This window comes from Jaculus jaculus, chromosome 1 (genome assembly GCF_020740685.1).
Source record: "Jaculus jaculus isolate mJacJac1 chromosome 1, mJacJac1.mat.Y.cur, whole genome shotgun sequence".
Taxonomy (NCBI): Eukaryota; Metazoa; Chordata; class Mammalia; order Rodentia; family Dipodidae; genus Jaculus; species Jaculus jaculus.
The window spans coordinates 260,530,751-260,544,863 of record NC_059102.1 but is presented as its reverse complement, the minus strand read 5'-3'; positions in this window follow the sequence as shown (position 1 = coordinate 260,544,863).

Sequence of the window (14,113 nt, the reverse complement as noted above, 5' to 3'; positions counted from 1 at the left end):
GACTCTGAGTCAAACAGGAAATAAGTGGCAGTGATGAGCTGTCACCCCATACCTGATCAACCCCCAAATGCCTGTGGTTACTGAAAGATCAGGTGAAGAGAGACTGGCAGAACCAGAAGCAGTTCTGGCTAGAATACTGGGTCAAAACTTGACTCTCTCAGGCAGCAATGAGGAGTCTCAGAAAGTGGACCACGCGAGAATTCTGGCAATCAGTCCACCACCTCTTCATCTTTTTCACACTTACCCATAAACCCTTGCTACATTCCAGGTACTATGCTAGGCTCCATGGGTGTAAGGGAGAAAAAGACAGGCATAGTTCCTGCACTAGCAAAGAAATTAACCAACAACTGATTTCCATAGAGGGCGATGAGTTTGATGAGAGAGGAACATGGCCTGCTGGGAGATTACCAAAGTATTACACAGAGGAGATGAAGACCCAGGTTAGGGTCGTAGCCGTACCGGTATGTGGTGCTTTTGCAAACCAAGATTCTGAAATACATTCAAGACATGACCATGTAATTTGATTCTTACTTACAAGAAGACTTGGAGCAAGAAAAACACAGATCAGTAAACTTCAGGTATCTCCAAAATCCATTTATTCAAACATTTCACATTTCTCTCTTATCCATAGGTTGTGACTATATTTATATCTTCATCTACTCACACACAAAACAGGAAAGACTTATAGCTAAGAGAAAAAGCCTCAAAGACCTACTTAAGTGCTAAAACTATTAGAAGGAAACAGGCTTACATCTTCTTGACCTTGGATTAGGCAATGATGGTTTCTTAGATATGACACTCAAGACACAAGGAACAAAAAGGAAAAAAAAATAGTTGAAAAACATTTTTTTGATATATATATTTTTTGAGGTAAGGTCTTGTTCTAGCTCAGGCTGACTTAGAATTCATTATGTAGTCTCAGAGCGGCCTCAAACAGCCCCAAATTCTCCTACCTCTGCCTCTTGAGTGCTGGAATTAAAGGCATGTGCCACCATGCCCACCTTAAAATTTTTTTAATTTACTTGCTTGAGAGAGACAGACAAATAGACAAACAGGAAGAGAGCACACAGAGAATGAGTATGGGCGTGCCAAGGCCTCCTGCCATGCTGCAAACAAACTCCAGATACATGTGCCACTTTGTGCATCTGGCTTTATGTAGGTACTGGGGAATCAAACCCAAGCTGTCAGGCTTTGCAAGCAAGTACTTTTAACCACTGAGACATCTTTCCAGCCCCAAGAAAAAATAGTTTACAGGATATGTCAACCTAAATAACAATCAGAGGGAGAGACACTACCTAAAAAATACTAATGTTTGGGCTGGAGAAATGGCTTAGCAGTTAAGGCATTTGCCTGTGAAGTCAAAGGACCCAGGTTCAATTCCCCAGGACTCACGTAAGCCAGATGCACAAGGGGCACATGCATCTGGAATTCATTTGCAGTGGCTGGAGGCCCTAGTGTGCCCATTTTCTCTCTGTCTGTCTCTTCTCTCTCTCTCTCTCTCTCTCTCTCTGCTTGCACATAAATAAATAAAAGTTAAAAAATAAAATAAAATATAAAATAATACTAATGTTTATTTGAAAGTGACAGAGCATCACAATGGAAATACATGTGCCATGGGGAAACTTTGGGTGTAGTCAAGGACTTTAAGACAAGGGGAAGGTTTTTTAAAAAAAATAAATAATATCCCTTTTGAAAAAATTTTATTTAATTTTCTGCATGTATATGGTGGGCAGGGCCAGTGCATCAGAATTTCTTGCCACTGCAAATGAATGACCATCCAGCTTTATATAGGGAGTGGCTGAAGAATTGAACCCGGGCCAGCAGCCATTGCAAGCAAACATGTTCTACCACTGAGCTAGCTCCTCAGCCCCAGAAGTTTTTAAAAACAGAAAAGGAAAAGTTTACATGAGCTACTGTGATAGGAGTTAACTGGCCCAGTAGACTAAAGGCAGAAGTTGGCATCATCTCATTGGTGAAAACACTGTTGCTCTGTGAGTGTTCTGTCAAGAGTAGTTTGTCTGAATTGTCACAGTCTTAAAGAATGTTAAAGATAAATTCTGTTACAGAAATCTGTGCATAGTATATATAAATAGGAAAACATACCTTCTAAGTCTCTAGAAGGTTCTTGGGAAAGTACTTACCTCAGATAGGCAGACACAAGCCTTCCCCTCATAACTTCCTGACTCTAATTTTGTGTGCGTCCCGCAAGAATGGTTTCATCTTAGTATTCTCAGCGTTCACATATGTATTAATACTTCCTTTTATTGCCAGCAATATTTCATTCCATGGATATTCCCATTTGCTTTCTCCACTCATCAATTAGTAGACAGGGTTTCTCTTTGGGAGAGCATAAAGTCTTAAAATAAACTGAGGCAGGATACCACAACTCTGTCTGGTAAAAGCCATAAAACTGTACACTTTAAGTTGATGTGTTGCAGGGCATACGAGTTGTTTATCTCACTAAAGTTGTCTTTAAAAGAAGAGAAGGCCAGGCACAAAGGTCTTCAGTCTCAGCTACTTAGAAGGCAGAGATAGGAGAATTACTTGAGCCTAGAAGTTCTGGGCCAGCCTGGGCAACATAGTAGATCCTATCTCAAAAGATAAATAACGAAAAGACTTTTTTAAATGCAAAAGGCTTTACCATAGGCTAATGATGGAGCTTCCTTCCCAGTTCCCCACTGGCTCTGAAATCAACTTTCTGGCTTTAAGTTCCTCCCTCTATAATGTCAGAATTAATATATAATGCCTAGTTCACAAAATCACTAAGAGGATTAAATGAAATAATTTGTGTAAAGTACTTAGCACAACTCCAGGCACATTATAAGCCTTTAATTCTAGTTACTTATACTAAGGTTGGACAAGTACCAACTTTTTCTCCCTTTTTTTGAGATAGGATTTGCTCTAGCCCAGGCTGACCTGGAATTCACTATGTAGTCTCAGGGCAGCCTCAAATTCACACCAATCCTCTGACCTCTGCCTCTCAAGTGCTGGGATTAAAGGCGTGCACCACCATGCCCACTGAAGTACCAACTTTAATTAATTAATTAATTTCCAAGCAGAGAGATACAGACAGAATGAGAGAGACACATAGAGAGAATATGGTCATGACAGGGCCTCCAGTTGCTGTAAGTGAACTCCAGATGCAGGCACTGCTTTGTGCATCTGGTTTTACATGGGTACTGGAAATCGAACTCAGGTTGTTAGGCTTTGCAGGAAACCACCTAAACCACTGAGCCATCTCTCCATCCCTCAAGTGCCAACTTTTTAAATATATATATTTATTTATTTATTTATTTACAGCCAGGTGTGGTGGCACATGCCTTTAATCCCAGCACTCAGGAGGCAGAGGTAGGAGGAGCACCATGAGTTCAAGACCACCCTGAGAATACAGAGTGAATCCCAGGTCAGCCTGGGCTAGAGTGAGACCCTACCTCAAAAAAAGAAAAAAATACATATTAGAAAGAGAGATAGAAATGGGCATGCCAGAACCTCCAGCCATGGCAAACAACTCCAGATGCATGTGCCACCTTGTGCATCTGGCTTATGTGGGAACTGGGGAATTGAACCGGGGTCCTTGGGCTTCACAGACAAGCACCTTAACCACTAAGCCATCTCTCTAGCCCCCAATTACCAACTTTCGTGTGTGATCATAGCGCATCCTAAATTCCAACACCTTCAGTAATACAAGGTGTCCTATGAAAACATCAGGAAAGTTGTAATCATGCAATCCAATGCTGCATTTTTGAGTCAAGAAATGCACCTCTTGGGCTGGAAGATGGCTCAGTGGCTGAAGGAACTTACAAAGCCTGACAGCCTGGGTTTGATTCCCTAGTGCCCATGTAAGCCAGATGCACAAAGTGGAACATGCATCTGGAATTTGTTTGCAGTGGCAAGAAGCCCTGTTTTGTCTGTCTTTCCCTCATTATATATAAATAAATTAAATAAATAAATAAATAAATGAAAAGCTAGTTGGGCATGGTGGCGCACGCCTTTAATCCCAGCACTAGGGAGGCAGAGGTAGGAGGATCACTGTGAGCTCGAGGCCGCCCTGAGACTACATAGTGAATTCTAGGTCAGCCTGAGCTAGAGTGAGACCCTACCTCAAAAAAAAGGGGGGGTGCTGGAGAGATGGCTTAGCAGTTAAGCACTTGCCTGTGAAGCCTAAGGACCCTGGTTCGAGGCTTGATTCCCCAGGACCCTCATTAGCCAGATGCACAAGGGGGTGCACGTGTCTGGAATTCATTGGCTGGAGTGGCTGGAGGCTCTGGCACGCCCATTCTCTCTCTCTATCTTCCTTTTTCTCTCTCTGCCTGTCACTCTCAAATAAATAAATAAATAAAAATAAACAAAATTTAAAACAAACATACACACACACACACACATAATTTATTTATTTATTGGTATGTGTGTGTATGTGTGTGTGTGAGAGAGAGAGAGAGAGACAGACAGACAGACAAACAGACAGACAGAGAATACATAGGTTTGCCAGGGCCTCTTCCACTGCAAACGAACTCCAGATGCGTGTGCCACTTTGTGCATCTAGATTTGTGTGAGAACTGGGAAACTGAGCCTGGGGCCAGCAGGTTTTGCAAGCAAGCACCTTTAACTGCTGAGCCATCTCCTAGCCCTCTAGTTGTCTTTGGCCAGACCGGATCTCCTCAGAAGCTGGGCCTTGATGACAGAGAAGGATCCCTTATGAAGCTCAAGGCAGCATGGCAGAGCCTTGCATGCTAGATCCCAGATAGACAATTAAGGAGACCAGACCCAGCCTCCCGCCCAGGCAGCCATCTCAGGGCCACACAATTGTTGGACCAGATTCACAGTTTATGAACAAAATGTGCCAGTGCGGCAGGTTTTGGAATCTGATTGCACAGGGACCAGAACTTGTCCTCTCATTTCTACCTGGTGGCCTGAACAATAGGCTGCTGCTTAAGTACCATAGCACGCTCTCTCTCTGTCTCATCTGACTCCTATCTAGCCTCAAAATAGGCCACATAGAATGACAGACAGCTACCGGCCCTTCAGTCCTCATTTTGAGCATCTGAACTCACATTTCATGTTCAATCCTTATCAAAACTGTCTTCCAAAACATGTGTCCCAATTACCATATTTTAGATTCCTGTTGTCTCCCAGCACTGGCTGGATGGACATTCAAGGTGATCGATGAGAACAGACACTGTCGTCATTGTCTAAGAATCCACAGTCCACAGGACAGCTATGCACCTACCATCTATTCCGTGCCAAGTCAGACTGGACCAGAAGAATTAATGATACAGTTACAGTGAAACCAATTAAAAAAAAAAACAAAAACCTGCCTTTCTCCAACTCTAGCAGATGAAAGTCAGGAAATTCAAATGCTAGAAATGCTGATCAGGAGAGCTGACAGCCTAAGGCAGGGGAAGGAGCCCAGCAGACCTGTGGGCATAAGTCACATCTAAGCCTGGCCTGGTGGCAGTGGTGGACTGGGTTCTCTGGAGTCTCAATAACACATCAGAATTGTCCTCCCCCCGTCTCGATGCTGAAGGGCTTGTTTCATGATTTTCCAGACCAGTCAGACTTGGGCTGTGCAGAGGTGGATACCACTGACCAAGAAAGGAGCAGAGGTCCACTATGAGGAGAGGAGGGGTACCCATCATCCTTTAGCAGCTTGTCCACACAGCAGGGGCAGGAGACAGGCCCGGGAAGGGAATTCAGGTAGAGTGCCAGAACACCATATATTCAAACATCTTGACAAGTTCTGATCAGCTTCTGTTATGGCTTGTAAACTACCCCCATAGGGTTATGCACTTGAGCACTTGGTCCCTAGCTGGTGGCACTGATTTGGGATGGTTATGGAAGTGGGGTCTAGTTGGAGGAAGTGCCTCAGTAAAAATGCATGAGGCTTATAACCTGGTTCTACTTCCTGCCCCATCTCTGCATCCTGATCCCTTGACATGTGAGGAGGGGGAAAGCCCAGCTGCATGCTCCAGCCACCATGCTGTCCCAGCATGAGCCAAATACAGCCTTCCTCTCTCAAGTCGCTTCTTGTCAGATGTAGCAGTTAACCTTCTTTCTTGCGGAGAAAACACCCAACCAGAAATGGAAGACATGGGTTTATTTTGGCTTCTACTTCAAAGGGAACGTTCATCGTGGCGGGGAGAGCTTGGCAGGAGCAGGCAGCAGGGTGTCACCTCTCCTCAGCAGCAGAGAAGTGGAGAGACTGAGCTAGGTATGAACACCCAGCAGGGAAGGAACAAAAGATCCAAAGTCTCTCTGCCTGCGACACACCTCCTCTAGCAAGACTCCCCCTCCAAAAGGCTCCGCCTGCTGGGGATCAACTATGAGGCTTAATCACACACACATGAGGCTATGGAGGACATCCAACATTCAAACTAGCACATGAGGTATTTGGTCATGGAGACAAGAAAAATAATACAATAGTTTGTATGTGTGTTCATCCTACCATTTCATGAGCTTTTGTTGTTGTTATTGTTTATTTTTATTTAGTTATTTGAGAGCAACAGACAGAGAGAAGGAGGGAGAGAGAGAGAGAGAGAGAGAGAGAGAAAGAAGAGAGAATGGGCGCACCAGGGCTTCCAGTCACTGCAAATGAACTCCAGACACGTGCGCCCCCTTGTGCATCTGGCTAATGTGGGTCCTGGGGAATTGAGCCTCGAACCATGGTCCTTAGGTTTCACAGGCAAGCGCTTAACCACTAAGCCATTTCTCCAGCCCTTCATGAGTTTTTTGAGGAAGCAAACAGCTTGTCATTGTATCTCAGCTCCCAGCACAGCATCTAGCACACAGTAGTCTCTTCATAAGTTCCAACAGGATGGAATATAGTTAAGAAAACAATTACTACAACCTTTGAAGAGGCAAAGGGTATCTATCAAAACCTTGTCAGGTGAAGCCAGATGTGGTGGTGCACACCTTTAATCCCAGTACTTGGGAAGGCAGAGTTAGGATGATTGTCATGAGTTTGAGACCACCCTGAGACTACATAGTGAATTCCAGGTCAGCCTGAGCTCAAGTGAGACCCTACCTTGAACCCTCACCTCCCCACTGAACTTGGCCTGTAACCTCCCCATTATGGCAGAACTTGCCAACAGAGGCACGTCTGATGTTCCGCACAGTACTTGCACTTTCCCACTATGGGGAATACAGCACATTCAGAAGGAACCTGCTGATGGCTGCTTCTGAGCGGTGTGCTGCCTCTGAGGACTATTGTGGAAAGACTAGCCTCAGGACATGCTCTGGCTTCTTTCTGCTTCTGGGTTTGGGATAAGCCAGCAGTTGATTGGCAGATGATTAAGGATGCGTTTCCTGTTCTTCCCCATGTAGCCTCCTTTGGCAAGCAGTGTTCCACCTTTCAAGAAAGCTGCTGGCAAGTGACAATGCTGCCCATGTCTTCTTGCCAAGCTGCAGCAGCAAGCTTATGAGTGACACATCGTAGAGACAACCTCTAAGATCTGCATGGCTGCTACTGTTCAGAGAGAGGAGGATCTCTCTCCTTGTGATCTCACCCACTAGCTGTATTTACCACACTTGTCAAATATTAAGAGAGGGTGGGCTGGAGAGATGGCTTAGCGGTTAAGGCACTTGCTTGCAAAGCCAAAGGGCCCAGTTTCAATTCCCCAGGACCCATGTAAGCCAGATGCCCAATGGGGTACATGCTAGAGGCCCTGGCATGCCTATTCTCTCTATATATATTGGTCTCTCTCACTGTTTCTCAAATATACATATATACAGAAAGGAGCTGGGCCTGGTGGCATATGCCTTTAATTCCAGCACTCTGGAAACAGAGGTACAAGGATAGCCATGAGTTCAAGGCCACTCTGGGACTACAGAATAAGTTATAGGTCAGTTTGGGTATAGGCAGACCCTCCCTCAGAAAATCATTAAGAAAGCAAAATGATCATTTCTAACGTGTGAATTTGAGAGGGAGGATGGACATGATGGGGTGAGGAAGGCAGGAGATCAGGAGCATGACGTGTGATGGGCAGTGAAGGATTATTCCAACGCTTCTCCATGAAGAAATGCAAGAAAGTAACAAGACACATCAGTGGAATTCCTGTGAAAGTGAGTTTGGAGCTAGAAAAGTACATCTAGAACCCCAGGCCAGGCATCCAGTGGGCTCTAATAGACTAGACTATGCTGATGGCACTGCCAGGTGTCAGGTGGGTAATCCCTGCTGGGTCTGGCATGGTCTGGTTGGGCTATCATGGGCAAACCATGTATAACATAGGATTTATGAAGGCTCAGTGTGTCTTGGTTACAACATTCTATTAAGGGAGGCATGCACAGCGGGATGCAGGCAAAGGAAGAAGAAAACTGACAGACACTCAACTGCGGATGTATTTTGTTTGCCTGTAGTTGATGTTCTTTTTTTTCGTTTTTATTTCTTGTGAGCTGGGAGATCAGACCCAGGGCCTTGTGAATGCGAAACAAGCACTCTCCCACTGAGCTCTCACCACAGCCCTCATTTTACTCATTTCTTTTTTAAAATTTCTTTTTGTTTAATTTTGTTTATTTGAGAGCGATAGAGAGAGAAAGAGGGAGAGAGAGAGAGAGAGAGAGAGAGAGAGAGAGAGAATGGGTGCGCCAGGGCCTCCAGCCACTGCAAATGAACTCCAGACACGTGCGCCCCCTTGTGCATCTGGCTAATGTGGGTCCTGGGGAATCGAGCCTCAAACCGGGGTCCTTAGGCTTCACGGGCAAGCGCTTAACCGCTAAGCCATCTCTCCAGCCCTACTCATTTCTTTTAGCGTATGTCCACATGTATGACGTGTGTGTATGTCTCTGTGGGTGTGTATGTTCCACGGTGTGCATGTGGAGGTCAGATTGCAACTTTTGGGTATCAGTCCTTGTCTTGAGGCAGCTGTTTACGACTGCTTTCACCAAGCTAGCTGACCCATGAGGTGCTGACAATACTCCTGTCTCAGCCTCCTTCTTGACCTAGGTACTCTGGGATTACAGACACTACAGATACAGCTTCCAGCCTTTTATGGGTTCTGGGGATTTTAACTCGGGTACTCAAAGTTGCTCATTTGAGGGGTAGCCCAACATCAACCTTTTAAAAAAATTGTTTTGGGGCTGGAGAGATGGCTTAGCGGTTAAGCGCTTGCCCATGAAGCCTAAGGACCCCGGTTCAAGGCTCGGTTCCCCAGGTCCCACGTTAGCCAGATGCACAAGGGGGCGCATGCATCTGGAGTTCGTTTGCAGAGGCTGGAAGCCCTGGCGTGCCCATTCTCTCTCTCTCCCTCTATCTGTCTTTCTGTGTCTGTCGCTCTCAGATAAATAAATAAAAAATTAAAAAAAAATTGTTTTGGCCAGGTGTGGTGGTGTGTGCCTTTAATCCCAGCATTTAGGAGGCAGAGGTAGGAGAATTGCCATGAGTTCCAGGCCACCCTGAGACTACATAGTGAATTACAGGTTAGCCTGAGTAGAGGAGACCCTACCTTAAAAAAAAAAAAAAAAAAAGGGATTTAAATTTTTTAAATTTAAAATTATGTTCAAGTGTGTGTGTGTGGTATGCATGTGTGTGTGCGCACGTGTGCACATGTGTACACATGTCAGAGAGCCTCAAGTGTCATACTCAGGAATGCTGTCCACCTTTTTTTTTTTTTTTTTTTTTTTTTTGCTTTTTGTTTTTTGAGATAGGGTTTTACTCTAGCCCAGGCTGACCTGGGATCCATTATGTAGTCTCAGGGTAGCCTCAAATTCACAGTGATCCTCCTACCTCCTGAGTACTGGGATTAAAGGTGTGCACCACCATGCCCGGCTCCACCTTTTGTTGAGATCGGGTCTCTCATTGGCCAGGAAGTCCTTGATAAACTAGATTAGTTGGCCAGCAAAGTCCAGAGCTTTGCCTGTCTCTGCCCTTCCCTCTCCGCCCCCCACAAGCTGGGATTACAGGCATGTGTCACCAGCTCTAGCATGTTACATGGGTGCTAGAGATAGAACTCAGGTCGTCATGCTTTACTAACAACAGGTGCTCATGGGGGCCACAGTTTCTGGGTGAATGTCAGCACTGCCCAGCTAGAGCTTTCCTCCCCACTTCCTGCTCTTGCTCACTGGGTTTTCCAAAGAGCTCCAGAAGGAAGTCCCACCGTGCTGTGTGCCAGGCCAGTGGCAGGGACACTCTGGTGACCCTCTGGCTCAGTCTATGTTGCTTCACACAAGCGGGTGGCTCCTCTTTCTTTTTCTACCACATGAGTGTCTATGGGGAATCTGCCTCACAACCAAATATGCCCAGTTTGCTAGGAACTTCATTAGTTTAGTCTTGAAATGAGTTTTAGCTTCAGGAAAGAGTAAAGTTTAATTGTTACTCTAATCAACAAGACTTTCCTATTTCTTTTTTTAAAATTATTTATTGGGCTGGAGAAATGGATTAGTGGTTAAGGCACCTGCCTGTGAAGCCTAAGAACTCTTGTTTGATTCTCCAGGTCCCATGTAAGCCAGACGCATGGTAACACAAATGTGCAATGTTGTACATACACATAAGGGACACACACATCTGGAGTTCGTTTGCAACAGCTGAAGACTCTCTCTCTCTCTCTCTCACTCTCTGCCTCTTTCTCTCTTTCTCTCTCTCAAAAAAAAATAGTCCAGCTCCTGTTGAGACTGGTGGATTTTTAAAAAAATATTTATTTATTTGAGAGAGAGAGAGAGAGAGAGAATGGGCACTGCAAATGAACTCCAGATGCATGTACTACTTTGTGCAACTGACTTTACATGGGTATCGGAGGATTGAGCCCAGGCCTTCAGGCTTTGCAAGCAAATGTCTTCAACCTCTGAACCATCTCTCTAACTCAAGTTTCTTCTTTTTCCCTTCCTTCTTTCCTTGCTTCTTTCCTTCCTTCCTTCCTTCCTTCCTTCCTTCCTTCCTTCCTTCCTTCCTTCCTTCCTTCCTCCCTTCCTCCCTTCCTCCCTTCCTCCCTTCCTCCCTTCCTCCCTTCCTCCCTTCCTCCCTCCTTCCCTCCCTCCCTCTCTCCCTCCCTGTGCTAAAGATGGAACCCAGGGCCTCACACATACTAGGCAAGTACTCTGCCACTGAGCCACAATTCCATTCCCTCAACAAGAATGTTCTTTGAGCAGTGGTAGAGATAGTACAAAAGGAAGGAGAAGAAAATCAAGAAAAGATAACACAATGAACCTAAATAGCCCCTTTTCTTGCATGTGAAACTCATTGCCACCCACTCCAGTTATGACCAATATGGTTTCACATTTTTCTATTTGTGACTGTGGCATTGAAAAGAACTTGGTGCTTAACCAATTAATCTTGTTTTTCTGTTTGTTTTGTTTTGTTTTTTTGAGGTAAGGTTTCACTCTAGTCCAGGCCGACCTGGAATTCACTATGTAGTCTCAGGGTGGCCTTGAACTCATGGTGATCCTCCTCCTCTGCCTCCTGAGTGCTGAGATTAAAGGCGTGCCCCACCACACCTGGATGTTAACTAATTAATGTTAAGAAGTGGTAGCACAGTGTGTCTGTGATCATAAAAATACAAAAACAAAAATGGAGCCTTTAAGGATTTTTTCCTATCTTCCAGCCCAAGCATCAGCTAGATTGCATTGTACACAGCGCATGCGCTGTAGGATAAGCCTCGCTGCACTACGTGTGGAGAACGGACCAGGCTCCAGGTCCCCTGATCCAGGCAACTAGCAAGATGATGTTGCTTCAGCCCCTGCTCCCCTTAACTGTTCTGCAGTCAGATGGAAATCACCCTTACAGGGTGGCAGGTCTGGCCCCAAGTAAATAGTGATATGTACATGTCTGTACACCTCAGAGCATGGATAATGACATCCTATCAAAGCATCAATGAGAAGGATAATGACATTCTATCACAAGCGTACTGAGGTGACCGGAATCCCTTTCAAACTCTTCATTTCAGGGAATTCTATGCAAAGAAATAAATAGGAGAAAGATCTGGGTCATGTATTTGTGGTTTCAAATGTCTATTTGGTTTGGAAAGTGCTTGAAAAAGAAATGGGCTCTTTCTGGATGGTGTGCAAACCTAATCTTCAAAAGAAGATCCAGAAGTGACTGAACTGCAACTCTTTACCCAAGGAGCTCCATGGTTTGCAAGAGGGCACTGGAGGTGTTCAAACCAGAAAAAAAAATCCTTTTGTGGTGGTTTGAATGAAATGCTACCCCCCCACACACACAAGGCTCATGTGTTTTGAATACTTGCTCCCCAGCGGGTAGCAATTTGGGAATGTTGTGGAGCCTTTGGGAGGCAGAGTCCTGCTGGAGGAGTTATGTCATTGGGAGTGGACCTTGAGGCTTATTAGTCAAGCCCACTCACTTTTGCTGCTCCTGCCCAGCAGCTGATGTGTGAAGATGTGAGCTGGGTGCCTGCTCTACCATGCTTTCTCCACCATGATGACAATTCCCCTCAAAACTGTAAACCTGGAATAAAATCCTTTCCTCCCAAAAGCTGCTTCTGGCCATGTGTTTTGTCCCAGAGATGAGAAGATAACTGATGTACCTTCTATAGGTTGGAAGGAGTTTGCACTGGAAAGAAGTGAAACAACTTTAATACCAGTTCTCTTCCTATTACTGAGGCCAGTGGGGGAGAGAGCCCTGCCTTCATGTTTGTTTTTGCCCCAAAATCAAAATCTCAATGTCATGGCTTCTGCTAGGTAATGGCATAGCTGAATGTGGGATGGAGGTGGGTAGGTTGCTGTGTGGCTAGAGCAGACACTGAAGTCATGTTTCTTACCTGGACGCAGGTGTGCTCCAGATGCAGCAGGAAAAGACATCATAGTTAAAAACAAATGCTCACAGTATCCACCTTGAGAGCAGGAGAAAGCTTGACCTATTACATTGTTTGGGATGAGGCAAATACCTCTCTTCGTTAATATGGTCCCAATAGCAGTTTGAGAGTCATTGTGGTTGTGACTAAGAAAAGGAGGCACTTTCAGGGGAAGACTCCTGTTTTAACACACTTTCCAAACCCCCTTTTATCTTTTCAGCTAAAATATTATGGTGCAAGATGAACCTGCCCAGAGGCATTTTTCTCTCTCACTTTAATCTTTTGAATATGTGCTCCAAGTCTGAGCTAAGTAAGTCCCCCAAACTGTGCCTACTATCTTTCCTTATTAGATTGGGACCTTAAACTGAGCATGTGCAGGAACGTGCTCCTAAACTGAGCATGCTTAGGAATTGGCTCATCCCCGTGTGAGTATGTATAGGCAACCTGAATAAGCTCTCCCTGCTTCCACTATTGGGGGGGAGCATGGCTTTGAAAAAGACTCCCTTGCTCTCCTTGCCCTCTGCAGGTAATAAATCTCCACTACTTTGTCTTGGCTGTGTTTAGTTTGGTTTTGCACTCACCAAGATGTGAACCCATTGTGTTCAACTGCAATGCAACTGTTGGCCTTGGAAGGGGTGGGCATAAGTGTCCTGTATAGGAGGGAGAAACAGGATGCAGATTCACTGGAAAGTGGCACGCTCAGGTAGGATTAACACTTGAAACAGGAAAGTGATACTGATGTCTACTGTGTATCTGGGAGAGGAGCTCTGTGGCTAGGGTGAGACTATTTTTTTTTCTTTGCCTGGGATTCTAGACATGATTTATTCAGCATCCAGTGTTGTTTTTTCCTTCCCACATTTGAATCTCCTCCTAAAATGTCAAACAGGGCTAGAGAGGTGGCTTAGTGGTTAAGACGTTTGCCTGCAAAGCCAAAGGACCCAGGTTCAATTCCCCCAGGGCCCATGTGAGGTGGATGCACAAGGTGGTGCATGCATCTGAAGTTTGTTTGCAGTGGCTAGAGACCCTGGTGGACCCATTCTCTCTCTCTCTCTCAAATAAATAAATTAAATTAAAAAAAAAAAGTCAAGCAAACAATAAAAATCCCTGTTACATACACACACAAGCACAGCCGATGTTACTGTACTGTGGAGCGTTTTGGCAATGGAGACAGTGGCCTTCCCTGTATCAGCCTCTTGCCAAGGTCAGCCTATGGCAGCTCTTTCATGTGGATAGAGGACAGGGATTATAGAACATCAGGTAACCCCACCCTTGCATATTTTCCCCCAAATCATCAGGGAAAACTGAGCCCTCCCCCCAAAAATAGGATTGACTTGGGCACACTACAAATGTTCACAACACAGGATAAGGACATTCTTAGC